Source organism: Bidens hawaiensis, unplaced genomic scaffold, assembly GCF_021521415.1.
Source record: "Bidens hawaiensis isolate Kalapana, Puna unplaced genomic scaffold, B.hawaiensis_p1.1 tig00062559_1, whole genome shotgun sequence".
Classification (NCBI taxonomy): domain Eukaryota; kingdom Viridiplantae; phylum Streptophyta; class Magnoliopsida; order Asterales; family Asteraceae; genus Bidens; species Bidens hawaiensis.
This window is the reverse complement of record NW_027501233.1, coordinates 15,296-35,050: the sequence shown is the minus strand read 5'-3', so window position 1 is coordinate 35,050 and position 19,755 is coordinate 15,296. Positions and strand designations below refer to the sequence as shown.

General features: G+C 37.4%; 1 pseudogene; it reads right to left on the bottom strand.

Annotated features, from left to right (window-relative positions):
* Positions 1-15,999: 15,999 nt before the first annotated feature.
* On the bottom strand, positions 16,000-17,443 carry LOC143603731 (CENP-B homolog protein 2-like; annotated as a pseudogene).
* Between the last annotated feature and the right edge of the window lie 2,312 nt (positions 17,444-19,755).

Here is a 19,755-nt window from a genome sequence, read left to right as displayed (position 1 = left end):
ATTACTTATAGTTGATTAATTATGTACATTTTAGTTTTAATAAGTTGATAAGCTGATTTTAGTCTATTTACAAGTCGATTAGTCCATAATATACAGTCTTTATATGTCCAAAGTAGTCCAAGGTCCAAACAGTCCATTAAGTTCCAAAATAATCCAGTAGCCTTTTGTCCAAATTTCTGAAAATTTTGCTAAGTATGGATTTTTCGCACGGATCTTGTTTCGCTTCGAATGGGGTGCGAACCGAAACAGATGGTATTTCGCTTCGCATGTCCAGGCGAAGCGAAACAGAAAGGGTTTTGCTTCGCATGACCAGGCGAAGCGAAATAGAAGATGTTTCGCTTCGCATGCCCAAGCGAAGCGAAACAGATGTGTTTCGCTTCACATGTTCAGGCGAAGCGAAACAGATGGTGTTTCGCTTCGCATGTCCACGCGAAGCGAAAACCTTGCCCACACAAAAAAGATTACTTAGCCTATTTTTGCTTCCTTTTCTTTCCTTGAGAGTCGCTTAGACCCAAATTGGGTTTCTGGAAAGTTTGAAATCAAAACCCTTTGGATTTCATGGTCAATTGAACCTTTTAAATCCTTGAACAAAACCTAGATCTACAAACTTTTCAAAATAACCTAAAAGCTAAAAAATAATTATGAGAAACACGTTCTAGACGCCTAATAACAGTTTATACTCAAGATTATGACAACATATTGGAAGATCTGTCCTCAGATCTAGGCCGACGGTTCATTAGAACTCCGTCTAGATCTGCGTGAATCCAGCGGTTAAGAAGAACGGAAGATTGTGGTGTTTATGAAGTTACACCGAGGGTGTAGGATCTGGATTCATCATCAAATATGATTATGAGTGGCCGGATTTTGAAGAATATGGTAAATAGTTAGGGTTTGAGAGATGAAGATGATAGAGAAGAGAGAGAGAGAGAGAGAATTTGTGAAAAGTGTTAGGTGAATAGTGAAAGAAATTTTAGGTTCCCTAATATATATGGCCAGCCTATCTCGTGATAAGGTCAAAACATCGCGAGTGTTCACCGAAAATTACAATCTCGGTCCTCGGTCTTTAAAAACATTTGTACATTCAAACCCGAAAATAATTTTCCCACCGAATCCAAGCACTCGTTTATTTTTCTTAATTTTCTTTTGTCGGTCCATAACTGTTAACATTTGCACTGACGATCTCTTTAGCAAGACAAAGCAAAAATAAAATATAATTTGATGAAATTTTTTAAGGTAAAAATAAAAATAAAACTAAAATAGGAATAAATATAAAAGGTAAAAATAAAAATAAAAAAAAAATAAAAGTATTTATATACATAGTATTTTACAAAACAAAAATTTAAAAATAAAAGTAAAAATAAACTTAAAAATAAAATAAACTAAAATTAAAATAATAAGCCTTTTAAAAACTTAAGATTTAAAAGTAACTATTTAGAGGGATTGGTGTAAAATAAATATTGAATTAATTTATATAATATCGTTAAGAACGATCACAACGTGGAATCATATTGATTTGCAAATCTCTAGATCGCGTTTCCGTTTTGATATTATTGTGACACAAGTTCATCATCAATTATAGATATTGTCCACTTGTTAAACTTGACAAGTGTTTTGATGTTAACGTGATACATTTAAGATTCAATTAGGCACGACACTTATGTGGTCCCCACTTAATCAGACATGTTACTGATTCCATCATATCTCGGGCCTACTTTTTGTTGACATATCACCTCAACTTGACTTAAAGCTTTCTTAGTTGATTACAGTACTCTTATTGACATACTTGACACTTTGTACACTCGACATTTTGTGCTTTGCACACTTGACTCGATCTAGAAAAGTTAAAATAAAGCAGAAGATTCAGGGCCTTAACAATCACATCTTGTATGACTACAATCAGAGAAAGTCCACGGCTTGAATCAAAATAAATGAAGAAATAAAGCAGAAGTTAAAATCCTAAATGACTCTTTTTCTGATTTTTCATTTCTTTTCTTAACTCTTTTGTTTTTCTTTTTCTTGCCTTTCTATGAGGCTTTTCATGACTCATATGAAAATTAAAAATTGACACTTATTTCATAAGACAACTGTGATCAGGTAAAGAGAGGCTTGGGTATGACATGTGTAATTACATTTCTTCCTTCATTGATATGACTTTAATGGAATCATGCAACCGCTTCATAAACGTATAGCCACTAGTATAGGCAATAGTTTAAGTTTATATCACCCAACATTTACTTGTTTGTAAAGCCTATCTACACATTGATGAATGACCTTGTAACCTTTTGATCTAATCTTTTGACGCGCTAGAATCATTACATACCAATGTACTATCACTTTCCACATGGTCGGATCAAATTCTTAATTGAAAATTTTAAATATCCGACTCCCACTACGAAGGAGCTCCCTCTAAACGGGATAAGTATTTTAGATTTTTCTTTAAATTCTCTTAAATAGAAGTAAAGATGAAATTAATATTATATATATAAATATAAAATCTTTTTGTTAAGTCAAGTGACTTGATTTTTGGTTTTTCTTAAAGTAAGTTGAAAATCTTTTTGGTGAGTTAAAGTTAACTCATTTTCTCCCTCTAAAATTGTGACATATTTAAAAAAATATTTACAAATTTTAAAATAAAAGATAAATTTTTACTTAAAAGAAATCATGCCCAACGTCTCAACGAGATACAAAATCGCGCACGACAAAAAACTTTGGTAAAGAGATCTGCAAAGTTATAGTCAGAATGTACCCTTTTATTTCGACAAGATTACGATTAAAACAATCGCGAATAAAATGTATTTGGATGTCGATGTGCTTAGTTTTTGAGTGCTGGACCGGGTTTTTAACAATAGCAACGGCAGCCTCATTGTCACATTTGATCGAGGTTGCATAGAAATTCAAACGTAATTCAGCAGCTGATGCTGGATCCATATCACTTGAGAGCAGCAGCTGGATGCGGCAATGTACTCGGCTTCTGCTGTGGAGGTGGACACAGTGACTTGTTTCTTGCACTACCATGAGATCAACCGATCTCCCAGGAATTGACATCCTCCCGATGTTGATTTTCTGTCCAAATTGCATTCCCCATAATCACTGTCGGTGTAATCATGAAGTTCCAAGGGAGACTCCTTTGGATACCAAAGACCCAAGCGGGGTCTACCCTTCAAGTATCTGAAAATACGCTTGACAGTCGTCATGTGGGATTCTCTTGGGTCAAATTGATATTTGGCACACTGAAAAACAGGGAACATGATGTCCGGTCTGCTTGCAGTGAGATACATCAGGGAACCAATCATTGACCTATAAAGGTGTTGATCGACTGGTTTTCCTGATGAATCAGGAGCGAGAACAGGTCGAGTAGAGATTAGTATCATGAAAGCTGTTGAGTCCTTGAATCCAAATTTCTGAACAATGTCATGAACGTATTTTTCTTGTTGAATCAAAGTCCCGTCCTTCTTTTGCTCAACTTGTAATCCCAGGAAGAAAATCATCTCCCCTAAGGAACTCATTTCAAATTGCTTCTGCATAATCTCAGAAAACTCCATGCACAGATTCTCATTCGTGGACCCGAAGATGATGTCATCAACATACACTTGAACGAGAATTAAATCACCCTTAACCTTCTTGACAAAGAGAGTTTATAGACAATTCCTCTCTTGTATCCGTTCTTCACGAGGTGTCGTATATAAGACATTCAGCTTGAGGCAAATGTTCCTGTAAATGTGACTACAGTCTTTCATCCCATAGAGAGCCTGACCATTCAGCTTGAGGCAACACCGTTGAGCATGTCGAAAAAATTCCACAATTGCCAATTCACCATCGACATCCGACAAAGAACATTATTGGAGATCCGTCCGCTGGCATCCAAACACGCAGCACTTCTGGTACTATTAACAGATGTCTTTTTGCTTGTTTTATTTCATAGGTGGAGCCCAAGGATTACAATGTTGCGTTGAAAGAGAACTCCTGGGTTGAAGCAATGCAAGAAGAGCTGTTACAGTTCAAGAAGTTAAATGTTTGGAGGCTAGTGAAGAAGCCAGAACATAAGAAGCCAATAGGAACGAAATGGGTGTTCCGGAATAAGAAAGATGACAAGAGGTTATCATTAGAAACAAAGCCCGGCTTGTTGTGCAAGGCTTTTGGCAACGTGAAGGTGTTGATTACGATGAAATCTATGCACCGGTAGCCAGATTAGAAGCAATTCGTATCTTTCTGGCATACGCCTCGTACATGAACTTCAAAGTGTATCAAATGGATGTGAAGACTGCTTTCTTGTATGGGAAAGTAAAAGAAGAAATCTACGTCAGTCAACCTCCAGATTTTGAAGATCCAAGTCATCCTGATCATGTTTACCGTCTTGACAAAGCACTTTATGATCTTCACCAAGTACCTCGTGCATGGTATGCCACACTGGCTGATCATTTAGTGAAGAACGGATACAAGAGAGGTATTGTCGATCAAACTCTCTTTGTCAAGAAAGTTAGTTGTTATTTGATTCTAGTTCAAGTGTATGTTGATGATATTATCTTCGGGTCCACGAATGAGAATTTGTGCAAGGAGTTTTCAGAGGTCATGCAAGAGCGATTTAAGATGAGTTCCTTAGGGGAGATGAGATTCTTCCTGGGCCTACAAGTTGAACAAAAGAAGGACGGGACTTTAATTCATCAGGAAAAGTATGTTCATGACATTGTTCAGAAATTTGGATTCAAGGACTCAACGGCTTTCATGACACCAATCGCGACACGACCTGTTCTCGCTCCTGATCCATCGGGAAAACCTGTCGATCAACACCTATTTAGGTCAATGATTGGTTCCCTGATGTATCTCACGGCAAGCAGACCGGACATCATGTTCCTTGTTTGTCAGTGTGCCAAATATCAGTCAAACCCGAGAGTATCCCACATGACGGCTGTCAAGCGTATTTTCAGATACTTGAAAGGAAGGCCACATTTGGGACTTTGGTATCCAAAAGAGTCAGCCTTTGAACTTCATGCTTACACCGACAGTGATTATGGGTGATGCAACTTGGACAGAAAATCAACATCTCATGGATGTCAATTCCTGGGAGATCAATTGATTTCTTGGCAATGCAAGAAACAAGTTACTGTATCCACCTCCACAGCAGAAGCCGAGTACATTGTCGCATCCAGCAGCTGCTCTCAAGTAATATGGATCCAGCATCAACTGCTGGATTACAGTTTAAATTTCTTTGATACAACGATCAAATGTGATAGTGAGGCGGCCGTTGCAATTGTTAAAAACCCGGTCCAGCACTCTAAAACTAAGCACATCGACATCCGAATACACTTTATTCGTGATTGTTTTGATCGTAAGCTTGTGAACATAAAAAGGGTCCATTCTGATTACAACTTTGCAGATCTCTTTACCAAAGCTTTTAGTCGTGCCCGATTTTTGTATCTCGTTGAGTCTTTGGGCATGATTTCTTTTGAGTAAGTTTTATCTTTTAAGTTTTAAAATTGTAAATATTTTTCAAATATGTCAAAATTTTAGAGGGAGAAAATGAGTTAACTTTAACTCACCAAAAAGATTTTCAATTTGCTTCAAGAAAAACCAAAATCAAGTCACTTGACTTAACAAAAAGATTTTATTTTTATATATAATATTAATTTCATCTTTATTCCTATTTAAGAAAAATCTCAGAAAATTCAAAAAGTATTATCCCGTTTAGAGGGAGCTCCTTCGTAAAGGGAGTCGGATATTTTAAATTTTCAATTAAGAATTGATCCGACCATGTGGAAAGTGATAGTACATTGATTTGTAATGATTCTAGCATGTTAAAAGATTAGATCAAAAGGCTACAAGGTCATTCATCGATGTGTAGGTAGGCTTGACAAACAGGTAAGTGTTGGGTGATATAAACTTAAACTATTGCCGATGCTAGTGGCTATATGCTTGTGAAGCAGTTGCATGATTCCATTAAAGTCATATCAATGAAGGAAGAAATGTAATTACACATGTCATACCCAAGCCTCTCTTTACCTGATCACAGTTGTCTTATGAAATATGTGTCATTTTTAATTTTTATTTGAGTCAAGAAAAGCCTCATAGAAAGGCAAGAAAAAGGAAAACAAAAGAGTCAAGAAAAGAAAAAGAAAAACAGAAAAACAAAATGAAAAATCAAGAAAAAGAGTCATTTAGGATTTTAAATTCTGCTTTATTTCTTCAGTTACTTTGATTCAAGCCTTGAACTTTCTCTGTTTGTAGTCATACAAGATCTGATTGTTAAGGCCCTGAATCTTCTGCTTTATTTTAACTTTTCTAGATCGAGTCAAGTGTGCAAAGAACAAAATGTCGAGTGTACAAAGTACATAGTGTCAAGTATGTTAATAAGAGTACTGTGATCAAATAAGAAATGTTTAAGTCAAATTGAGGTGATATGTCAACACAAAGTAGGCCCGAGATATGATGGAATCAGTAACATGTCTGATTAAGTGGGGACCACATAAATATCGTGCCTAATTGAATCTTAAATGTATCACGTTAACATCAAAACACTTGTCAAGTTTAACAAGTGGACAATATCTACAATTGATGATAAACTTGTGTCACAATAATATCAAAATGGAAACGCGATCTAGGGCTTTACAAATCAATATGATTCCACGTTGTGATCGTTCTTAACGATATTATGTAAATTAATTCAATATTTATTTTATATCAATCCCTCTAAATAATTACTTCTAAATTTTAAGATTTTTAAAAGGCTCATTATTTTAATTTTTATTTCATTTTATTTTAATTTTTATTTTTATTCTTATTTTATTTTATTTTAAGCTTTAAACAAATTTTACTTTATTTTATTTTGTTTTGCCAAAGAGATCATCCATGCAAATGTTAACAGTAACGGACCGACAAAAGAAAATCAAGAAAAACAAACAAGTGCTTGGATTCCGTGGGTAAAATGTTTTTCGGGTTTGAAAATGCAAATATTTTTAAAGACCGAGGACTGAGAGCGTATTTTTCGGTGAATACTCATGATGTTTTGACCATATCGCGAGATAGACTGACACTATATAAAGTGGACTTCCAAAATATCTTTCACTATTCACAAAACCTTTCATCTTATTCTCTCTCTTCTCTCTTACTCTCAAACCCCATTTCTCTTCTTAAACATTCAACAATCCGGCCCTCATAATCATATTTGATGATGAATCCAGATTCCACACCCTCGGTATATCTTCATAACACCATCATTCATCCTCTAATCTTATTGTTTCTGGGTTCACGCGGATTGAGACGGTGGTTCTAATGAACCGTCGGCTAGATCTGTGAACAGATCTACATATCTGGAGTTGATATATGGATTATGAACTATTATTAGGCCCTTAGATCTTGTTTATCATCATTGTTAATTAGTTTTTGTGTTTATTCTGAAAAGTTTGTGGATCTAGGGTTAGTTCATGCATTTTAGAGTCCGATTGACCATGTTAATCAAGGGGTTTTGCCTTCAAACTCTCCAGAAATCTAATTCGAGTTTAGGCGACACCCAAGAAAGGAAAAGGAAGCAAAAATGGGCTAAGCAAGCTTTTTCGTGCAGGCAAGGTTTTCGCTTTGCATGGACATGTGAAGCGAAATTCACCTGTTTCGCTTCGCCTGGACATGCGAAGCGAAACATCTTCTGTTTCGCTTTGCCTGGGCATGCGAAGCGAAACCACTTCTGTTTCGCTTCGCCTGGACATGAGAAGCGAAATACCATCTGTTTCGCTTCGCACCCCATGCGAAGCGAAATAAGAGCCATGCGGAAAATCCTTACTTAGCAACATTTTAAGAAATCTGGACTTAATACTACTGGACTGTTTGAACATTATTGGACTATTCTACCCTTGGACTGTTATGCACTGTTAAAACTTGTACATTATGGACTAATTTACTTGTAAATATATAAATATTAACTTGTCAACTTATTAAAACTTATTTGTACATAAGTAATTAATAATATGAAACCAATTAAGTTAACTATCATGTGCATACTTAAGACATCTGTACATAATATCACTTATCTTGTTTAACTTTGTTTAATGATGGTTCTCATGATCTAAATTAATGGTTTCAAGGTCATAATTAATTTTGTGCTCTCGGGCTTCTTAAAGGGAAAGCTAATAAAGTATTCACGTCTATGGTCAAGGGGTTAAAGTAGTCACCCTTGTGCATGCTATCACTGGCAATCCGGCAATTTACTCCAAGTGGGTGTTGGATTTCTGGGCTTTTGCAAAGGTTGCTGAGGATGCTCTCTCGTTTACAACCAAGGTTGCTGGGAAGGAATTGACGATAACTGAAGGAGATATAAGACGGGTACTAAAGATCATTGATGAGCCAGATTACAAGTATGAGAAGGGAGACAGAGCTACATTGAATGACTTTGTGACTCAGATGGGATACGACACGGAGTGGAAGAGCCTGGAGAAGAAATACCTTCCGCCATATTGGAGGTTTCTCTTCCATATCGTAACCCATTGCTTTGCTGATATTCGTGGAGGGTTCGATAGCATGAGGGTTGACTGGGTTCGTATTATGTTTGCGTTGACAACTCAAGAGAAGTTCAACTATTCTCTAAGGATATTTTTGTGCATGATGGCGAACGTGAAGAATACTTCTTCATGGCTTATGTACCCGAGATTTGTACAGATGCTTATAGACAATATGATGCCTGAGGTACCTAGGCCTCCTCACAAGAAGGCAAAAGACAAGAAGTCCCTTCCAGAGCCTTATCATGTGAACGAGATCAAGCTATCGATTTTTGGTGTTTTGTTGAGCACCAAAGGCAAGGGACATCAGTATGTAGGACCAAGACCAGGTCCTAGGTTCGGTTTGTTTGAAGAAACAGAGCCTGCTGGGGATGAGGCGTCTGTTGAAAGTGGAGAGATTTTTGAGCCAGAGGTTGAGGCTGAAGAAGCTGACTCGTCTGATGAGCCAGCTTAAGAAAGGACGAAGGCAAAGCATGATCTTAAACTAAAGGCAGCCGACAAGCCTTCCGTTGGTGGTTCTTCTGGAAAGGATAAAGCCAAGGTTGGAGCTGAAGAAGAAGAGGAAGAGCAACAGCCCTCGAAGCATATCAAGAGACTTGGGGACTCCAAGAAGCCTCCCAAGCTCATTGTCAAGTTTCCCCCTACAGGTAAACCCTCTGACTCACCTGTAATTTCAAAGGAACCATAGCCAAAGCCCTTAGGGACCTACATGTGGCCAAGATCCAAATTCCAGCCTATAGGAAACCCAAATCCAGAAAGAAAGTCAAGGCCAAGAAAACCAAAACCATGCTGCATGACTCACCCGAGCCCTCACCAAAAGACCAACCTGTCTCAACCTTCCTACCACAAATACCACCCTCACCACCTCAAGACCAACCACAGACCTCACCTCCACAATCACAACCACAACCTACAACTCCACCCGAACAACCAACCCAAACCAAGCCCGAGCCATCCCAAACTTCAACACCACCCACACAACTTACCACTGAACCCACACCCACCTCAATATTCACATCTTCCATCTTTAGCTCACCAATCCAAACCACAAGCTTATGGAGCCAAACCATCATTACCTCACCACCATCAAAACAACCAACACTATTAAACTTAGAACCTATACCGTACACCTCCATATTCTCAAAGCCACCCACTTCCACAACCTCGCCTATACCAACCCAATTACCACCCATTACAACATCATCTGTCCAAACCACCTCACTACCACCAACCCAATCCATTATCCTACCTGTACAAACAACCTCACCACCCATCCTGTCCATGACCCCACCTTCCACAATATTCTCACCAAAACCCATCACTAAGGGGAAGTCTTTGACGCCTCCAGTGTATGCTGATCCTACCCTCGATAGGATCATCGCATTAGAAGAATCTAACGCGAAGAGGGCTGAACGCGAGATGGTGCTCCTAACGTTTATCAAAGACATGAAGAAAAAGGGGCTTGAGGATGAAAAGGAAAAGGGGAGATGAAGGCAAGAGTACAGGCTTTGGAGGAGGAGAAGGAGAAGGAGTTAAACGAGGCCAAAATTGAAAGTCAACGCCTCCTGCTCAACACACTCCACACCCGAATCCAGAATCAGCATTTACTGTTGAATCATGAAACTTCTCAAAATGCCAACCTGAGGGCTGACCACTCAAGGCTTGGTGATAGAGTGGCTACTCTTGAGAGGAACTTCCAAACCACAAGCTTATGGAGCCAAACCATCATTACCTCACCACCATCAAAACAACCAACACTATTAAACTTAGAACCTATACCGTACACCTCCATATTCTCAAAGCCACCCACTTCCACAACCTCGCCTATACCAACCCAATTACCACCCATTACAACATCATCTGTCCAAACCACCTCACTACCACCAACCCAATCCATTATCCTACCTGTACAAACAACCTCACCACCCATCCTGTCCATGACCCCACCTTCCACAATATTCTCACCAAAACCCATCACTAAGGGGAAGTCTTTGACGCCTCCAGTGTATGCTGATCCTACCCTCGATAGGATCATCGCATTAGAAGAATCTAACGCGAAGAGGGCTGAACGCGAGATGGTGCTCCTAACGTTTATCAAAGACATGAAGAAAAAGGGGCTTGAGGATGAAAAGGAAAAGGGGAGATGAAGGCAAGAGTACAGGCTTTGGAGGAGGAGAAGGAGAAGGAGTTAAACGAGGCCAAAATTGAAAGTCAACGCCTCCTGCTCAACACACTCCACACCCGAATCCAGAATCAGCATTTACTGTTGAATCATGAAACTTCTCAAAATGCCAACCTGAGGGCTGACCACTCAAGGCTTGGTGATAGAGTGGCTACTCTTGAGAGGAACTTAGCAGCTGCTAATGCTCTTGAAGAAAGCTTGAAGAAGATGATTGAGGATGCTATAAGAAAGTGGGATGTTGAAAAGGAGGCCACCAACTCTAGAGTCTCTGCTCTTGAAGGTTAGTTGGACTCATCTGACTCTATCAATACACTTATTGCTGAGAATACAAAATTTCGAGCTTAGATTGAGAGCCTTCAAGAAAAACTGGCTGAGCAAGAGCGTATCATTGAACGCTAGTCAAAACTCAACGAAGAATTCACAAGCAAGCATCAAGCAGCCTCTGATCTGATGGGTATACATGATAATGACTTCCATGGGCTGGAAGACAGGCTGGATGCTATGTTCAAAAGTTGGAGGAGGTCTGGTGAGACCTCTTGGACTGGAGGATCACAGCCTACCGCGAGACCAAGTGTGGCCATGCGAGGAGTTTAGGTTGTGGGATTGGAGGGCGAGGCAATTGTTGGTCGTATTGTATAACAGGTTGGCCAAGCCGTAAGTGGGGTTAGTACCAGCTTGGGTCCTGAACATCAAGTACCCCCTCAGGCTCAAGCTGGTGGTGAAAATGAAGGTGATGATGAGGATGGTGAAGATGATGAAGACAAGGACGAAGATGACAACGTCCACGACAGTTTCGATGAAGACGATAATGATGGTGATGATGGAGGAAACGGCGGAGACGGAGGAGCCAGTGCAGCAGGAGGTGGAGGTGGAGTTAACACTGAATCACCTCAACATACTCAAGAAACTCCTCAAGACCCTGCTGCACAAGACTCTGGCAGCAAAGTTAGGGAAGCAGACTCAAAGATTGCCGATATGTATAAAGAGTTGTTTCCTGAAGATGTTTTTGCAGGTAATGTTACAGGGATGATGGACGATTTTATTGAAGCTGGGAAGAGCTTGGCAGACATAATTGCAGAAACGGAGGAGGCAGTAGGCACCAGTGACAACTACCTCAACTACTCGTCAAAAAACCTGACACGCCACCAGCTCAAGCTACGACAGATGCACCAGTTCAAGATCCCATCTCCAATCCAGCTCCTGACTTGACACAAGCAACACTGCCGAAGAAAAGAAAGACTCATATAGTGTCAAGTCGTGTCAGCATCCGCAGCCTCAACTATCCCTATCACAACGACACTCTGATTGTGTATGCCAAATACAATTAGGGGAACGGGTGTTGGGCGATCAGAAGATATAGCAGAGATCTGATCTATCTCAACCACCACGAGCTGAAGACGTTACCAGAGCTTGACATCAACTATCTATGAAAAGCTCTGGGCCGTGGTGAGTATGAGGATACATTGGAGGGCTGGGTCAAAACCCACATACATCGTTAATCAGAAGTGGGCTACAAGGATTTCGAAGTTAATAAGGGTCTCAAATACAAGAACCCACGGGAGATAGACCCAGCCACTAGAGAGCCACGAACCATGGGAGATATAGGGCACCAAAAAACTGCCACATTTATACCATGGTGAGGCCTACATTCCTAACATTCTTCGAGACTTCATTGGCTGGGAATTCGATAACACTACAGGGGAGGCTGCATATACTGCAGAAACATGCAAGAAATCCGTATTTTTGACGAGCACGAGTTAATGGGACTGCATATAGAAGACATCAAGAAGCTATACAAATCGCCCCTGCGAACCGTCGAGGACATCGGTCGTCAGAACACCGACCGGATAGTTGAAGCCTTCAAAAAGTTCGTCCGAAGACTTGTTGAATTTCCACTACCCGAGGACGACTAGCTGGAATACGACACCGATGGATTTCAATACTAAAGACTAGAGGGAGATTGTTAGGTCCCTTTTTGTTAATTTAGTCTTTTGTATTGAACTTGTATGGTTTGGGCTTTTTTTTTGTGTTGTTTGTATTTATGGCCTAAGGGAAATATTGTAATCAAGCCCATTGGGCATTTGATAATGAAATACTTCTAATGCATGCTTCTCTATAAATATGGAGCATGCCATGAGGAAGATAAACCTTTTGAAAAACTTCTAACTTACATATACTTTCCCTCTCTCACTAGTTCTCTCGTCTCTCTCACTAGTTCTCTCGTCTCTCTCACTTCTCTCTCTCTAAACCCGAAATAACTACTCAAGATCCGAGATCACTTAGGTGACTTGGTGTGATTTCCGCTAGCACTAAGTTCAGTTGATCCAAAGATTGTTGTTAGATCCACGCGTCTCGAGACCTACACCCTTTACACTCGTCGATGTCATGTAGATCTCACTATCGTGAGCTCCATTTAATAAAACTATTTTCACACCAATTTAACGAACTTGTAGATTAGTATATGCATAAAGGCAATTAATTAATAATATAATTGATGTAGTTCTCAAACGAAGGCATAATTTCACTTAATGTTTGTCTTTTGCTTGATCATGAACAAAAATACGAATGAACACGCCATGTCTTAATTTTTCTTTTTTAAGTAAATTGTTGTTTGCATCCTTGTACTTTTTGAGCGAGATCAACTTGCTTCCCTTTATGAAATATTGCGTATTTGAGTCCTTGACGTCCGTGTTTGATAAAGATTTGCGTCTCTTTCTCTCTTAGACATTATCAATATATTTAGTTAATTAGTAAATTAACTCCATGGAGGGCAATTCCGTCTTTTCACCCATCCCTCAAAACCCTAATCCCAATACGCACCCCCTTCATCTTCTAACATTTTTCCATCCTGTGTCGACTTGCCTCCCCCTTCATCGCAACAACCATCGCTGCCTCCGTTGTCTTTACTGAGTACGAATTGTGTGCATGACAAGCTCTGTAGAGTCTTGGTCAACTCCACTGTAAACGGTTGTTGATACTACAATGGAAACGCAAATTGTGACGGACAAAATTACTTTATTAATGTAGTTAATTATTCTTGATTAATGTAGTAATTACTACATTTGTAGCCAGGATTAGGGTATATGCCACCCTGAGCCACGTTTGTTGTACCAAAGGGTGGCGTTGCAATTTTGGCCCAACTTGAGGTTTGATATCCGGTTTGAACGAGGAGGCGAAGATAGGATCGAGTAGGCGGTGTTGAAGTTTTGTATGATGTTGATGTCTAATTATGTCTAATTATGTCTACCAGTAGAGTTAATTAGTGTTCATAAGAAACTGCATTTGAAATTTGTAATATTGATTTTTTTAATGATAATTAGGTAATGTTAATTAGTATCCATAAGAAAAATTCAATGTCAATGTCGTTAAAAACCAACCTAAAGGTTGAAAACTTAAAATCTTAATCGATAATAATAATAATAATAAGGAATATATAAATATATAATTTAAATTCTAGATAATTATACATACATGACACGTCAGTTTGAAAGGTGGTGGCAAAATGCTTCCACTCCCTAAATTTTGTAGCTGGTTGATTTTGGCTCATTCGGTTTCTAACCCGAACCATCAGATACTAGGTAACATCAGAAACCCTAACCTTTACTCAATTCATTCGTATCCCACACAAGCACCGCACATTTAGAAACCCTACCGACTCCTCCCTTCATCATCGATTCACAAATTGGTAGGGTTAGATCAATTTCCTAGACTACCTAACCGGTAAACAAAACACAATTTGTGGTTAAACAAGAAAGGCATGTTTCGTGTTCAATTATGAGGTAGTAAATATAGACGTTTGTAAATATTTTTTGAACGTTTCTTGTGTTTCTTTTGTTGCTATTAACGATGCTATCACCCGTCATTAGGGAAAATAATGAAACTTTTAGATACTTAGAAGCTTTTTATCATGCGTTCCCTTTTTATGGTTTTGCTAAATGTTTGAGCCTGTTTGGTTTGGTTTACATGTTAAGATTTGTGCTTTTAAGACTAGACTTTAAATATACACACGAAATATAAATACATTATTTTTGCTTGGAGATATTTTATTTTTGAGTAGCCTATAAAACTGGTGGTTGGGTGGGTCGGGCTGGGCTGGGTAAGTGTTAAAAGTATGTTTCGGTTCAAGACGTATTGCGAACAAAATAATCTAATTATTTTCGTAAATTGGCAGCTATTTTTTTTAAATTAAACTCGTAGGTTCACCATATTTAAATAAACAAGGCAATTAAATTGTAAATATATAATCCCACCTTTTGTATATTGACCGATAATAATTCAATCTTTAAAAATCACTATCAACGGTCCAACCTTTCAACTATTATGTCTCAATTGTCCCCCGTTAAAAAACACTTAACGCTATTATGTTTTTTTCCGAGTTTTAAACCAATGTTTTAGGGCTTTTGATCGGAAGAATGATACGAGTCAACTGATGTAAAACTTATCTTGAAACAATGTATCAAATTGATCGATTTTTGTTAATTGAAAATTCAAACACCTGAATTAAAACACGGTTTCGTCGTTCGGATCACCGTTTCAGGATAAGCTTTATATCAGTTGACTCGCATCCTTCTTCCGATCAAAAGCCCTAAAACATCGGTTTGAAATTCGGAAAAAACCGTAACATCATTAAGTGTTTTTTAACGAAGGATCATTGAGACAAAAATAGTTAAAAGATTAGACCGTTGGTAGTGATTTTTAAAAGTGAAATTATTATCGGCCAAGACATAAAATGTGGAATTATTTATTTTTAATTTTCCAACAAACAAAATATTTTGTCAAATACAGACCACCGCGGTGAAAGACGTGCCAATTTGGTGACCAAAAGAAAGATCAAACAATTACAAGTGAAATCATTGGGGAAGAACATGGAAGTTGATACAGAAATGTTGTTTTCGTTTAGAATCCAACCAAAGATAGTTTAGAATCGAAATAAGGATAGTTTTAACATTATGATATTAACAACCCGTTGATAGACGAGTATAAAACTAATTGTTGATAGTTAAGACTATTTAAATTCATTAAATAATGATTTTTTCAACTTCACAAAAGTTTTTTCATAGAAGAATTTCATGTCTATAGACTAGACCGATAAAAATTTAGTTACAGATTAAAAACTATTTAATACATGCTAAAAAAAGTTAAGTTTCATTTATTTTAAAAAAGTATTAAATCTAGCAGTGCAGTTTTTGATGACCACACAAAATGAATCGAAATAAATAAAATAAAATGTCTCAAATTTCTGTTCATTGCTATAATTTTTTTTAATTTGATTATTTTGATGACTTTCATACATACAGTAGAAACTTTATTAATTCCAATAATTTTTATTTATTGCTATAATTCTTCTTCATCAATATCACCTTTATTAATTTCAATAACGCTTTCAATAATTTCGTCATCAGTCAACAACTGTGCAACTATATTTTCTTCTGGGTGAGTCAGAACATCTTCGACATCCATTGCATTGCGATAACCCAACTCTTTGATCAAATTCTGGAGTTCTTGAGTGCTTTCACCACCTTCATCTGAGTTCTCAAAAGTCATGTTATCTGTTGATCGAAGTTTACAATGACGAAAGCAGTTCGCAATTGTATTTGCACGAACATCCATAGTCCATGCTGAAATTGCAAGATTCATTGCATCTAATACATTTATTTTTGCTGGATTTGGAACCCCTAATTCATAACCCTCCAAAAGACTTCTATAAAATCGACGACGATAATGCATCTTAAAAGCTCGTATGATCCCCGCGTCACAAGGTTGAATTTTTGAAGTTGTGTTTGGTGGCAAAAAAAATAATTCAAGATTTCGTAATCCTTCAATAATTTTTTGGATGAGCAGGGAAATTATCCACAATCAAGAGAATTTTTCTTCCAACCATTTTTTTATTAAGTTGGCGAACGTATTCTTCAAATAACACACCAGTCATCCAAGCTCGTTTGTTAGCACGGTACTCATAGTTCAGACTGTTTAAGTTTACATTCTTGAAGCACCTTGGTTTAGCATATTTCCCAATAATCCATGAAGGAAGTTTTTCCGAACCGTCCTCATTACAGCAAATAGCAACAGTTAGTCTTTCCTTGTCTTGTTTTTTTCCTTCCAAGCTGCATTGTTGCAAGGGAATGATCCGGTTGAAGTCTAAAAAACAAACCTGTTTAAGATCAAAACATGTAAATAATTACATCACTAAAGTACAAAATATAAAATAAAATAATAAAAAAACAAACCTGTTTCATCCATATTAAAGATGTCTTTCATTTCAAACTGATCAACTTTGTCTCTTATGGATTTTAATTTGTCCTCCATGCCCTCCATTTCAACAGATTCACTCTCTCCAAAACGCCGGAAATTTTTAATTCCATATCTTGCTTTGAACTTTCCAAGCCAACCAATAGAAAAAGTAAAGTCTGAAGTATCCACTGGATACATATCTTTCATGAACTTTTTCGCCTTCTCGATAATTAGTTCACATGTCATATTCACATGTTCTTGATATTGAAGAATCCATTCATAGAGAGATTTTTCTAGGTCAGGAAATTTTTCCGGTTTGTGTCGCTTAACATCGCCTCTTTCGGGAGCAAGTGAGAGATACTCTAAAGACCGCTTAACTGTATTCGATATTGTGCTTGACTCACCTGCAAACCATAGTTACTATGAACCCATTCTTGCAATTCCTTTTGAGTGAGACTTGGATTATCCTTGTTGTGCTTGCATAATGCTCTTCGAATCTCGTCTGTCATTGTTGTTTTTTCACACCTTTAAGATGGGAAGCCATGTTGTGTGTATGATTTGTTTGTGTTAACCTATTTCAATCTTGTATTTATATAGAAAATATTTTTAATGTCCATAAAGTGATACATTGAACACAAGTAGCATAAAAGGTGGGAGATTAAAGATTTCTTTCAAATTGGGCCGTTCATTTGATATACATGCATTGTATACAATAATTAAGTAGAAGCTTGAAAGGTGTTTATAAACTAAGTATTCTACTATAAATTAATAAAATATTAATTAATATATAAATTAATAATTATTAATTTATCGATTAATTAAAAAATTTTGGTGGTCATAAGTGTATTATTTTATAGAGTTTCTACTGTATATTTGTTCTTTTCAACAATGCAATACTAATATTTCATCATGTATAACATCAAAGTTATTAGTATTTATTGTCAAATGATGTTTTAAAATTTCAAAATTTTAGATTTTGTTTCTCATTTCCATTCGTTGTGTAATTAAATTCAAGTTGTTGCTAGTATATAAAGATGGCGATTTGGACAACTCGATCTAAGCTAGCATGAGGCATATGATGAAATTAATGACGAAATATGTTAATTAGCAGGTCTGATTTTAAAGACCAAACGACTCGTGTTATTTAAAATTGTTTATTTCAATATTAGCCTATATATAAAAGAAAGTGGGCGGTGACTACTGTAGCCAAGCTACAGTGGCTACAGTAGACAGGGGTGTTATAGCAAGGCCCAACTTTGGTATGTCTTATGTTTGGCCTTTGAATTTATCTATGTTTGATTTAAGCCCATACCTTTTTGTATTTACTTGCCAGGGACACTGGTTAACATTATAACAATAATAGTGCAAAAGCACTCTTTGAGTAAAGTTTGCAACTACCATGGATGCTTCACGTTCACCATCATCTCCGGCGAGTCCCGTCATATATAAAATGGCCTACGAAGAATGGGTTAGTAAACCATCTTTTTCAACAACCGTGATTTGCTTAACAACCTCCGCTGGTCTACCGTTGTTCCTCCCTACCACGAAATTCCGACGACTTTTTTATCATCTCCGACCACCCACTTTTCGATCACAAAACAGAAAATTGATAACACTTTTCGTAATCTTCACTTCATGCCGTTTTATGCCGACAACTAGAGGTGTTGTAGCCATCAATGGCGACCCAATCTTTTTGATGGCCTAAAGCGAATTAAAATATATCGGGCATTTTTTTCCAAAATATATAATTTTTTTGCTTACAATCATAACACGTCAAAATATGATGAAATTAACTAATAAGATTTATATGGGATAGTGTTTAGCTTGAATCATGAAAGATTGATGAAAATAATCAAACTTTAACATAAACCAACTAAGGAATTTAGTAGATGTAATGAAGGAAAAAATTACGCCAATAATCAATTAAGCAAGAATCTTGAATCATGAAAATGAAACCTTGAATCATGAAAGATTGATGAAAATAATCAAACTTTAGAAACCTTAACCCATGAAAGTCCGTTGATAGTGAGTTGTGAGGGTTGATGAAGTATATATCATAATAAAAATATAATATAGCATTCTTGAAAAGAATCAATCAAAACGACCAATATGATAAACTTTTTTTTCTAATCAAATAGCGAACATGTATTCCAATCAAATTTAAAATTTTATTCTAATTGAGAGCAAGTATTAGAAATTTATATTACAAATATTTTAAAAAGTAACAAAAAAAAAACAAGTAAATTTATTGCACAAACAATAAATTGAACGAAGGGCAAGGGGAGGGGATTCGACCTTGTGCCTCCATGGAACAAAACTCCAAAGAATACCATCAGACTACGCATAAATTATCAGTTAAAATGCAATTATATACTAATATGAACGTTAGTTGAATAATTTTTTTCAAAAATGGGCCTCAAAATTTTGGGGGCCTAAAGCTAGGGCTTTAGTTTCTTATACTATTGGGCTGGCCTGGTAGCCATTGTCGCGGTATACTTCAAGATCTGTCCCCATCTATTAACAATGGAGCAGAAACGAACTGAAAAGATGTAATAGCTTCAAAAGACGGATGTATTGGTGAGGTCGTCGGGCATCACTGACGATGACCATCCTGGTGAAGGTCGCCGACGCGACGGTTGTAAGTTGTGACGATGAAGATGACTGACGGTGTGGGGCTGGGTTCAAGTTATTTTATGCTCAACAACAACAACACACTACAAAAAAAAAGCATTATCGGCGACCTTATTAGCGGTGACGGGGCTTTTAGCGGCGACAATCCCGTGATCCGCGTTTTCACTTTAAGAAACAATCAGGGCCGTTGATATGTGATTTGATCCTGCGGCTAGGGTTTTCTTTCAG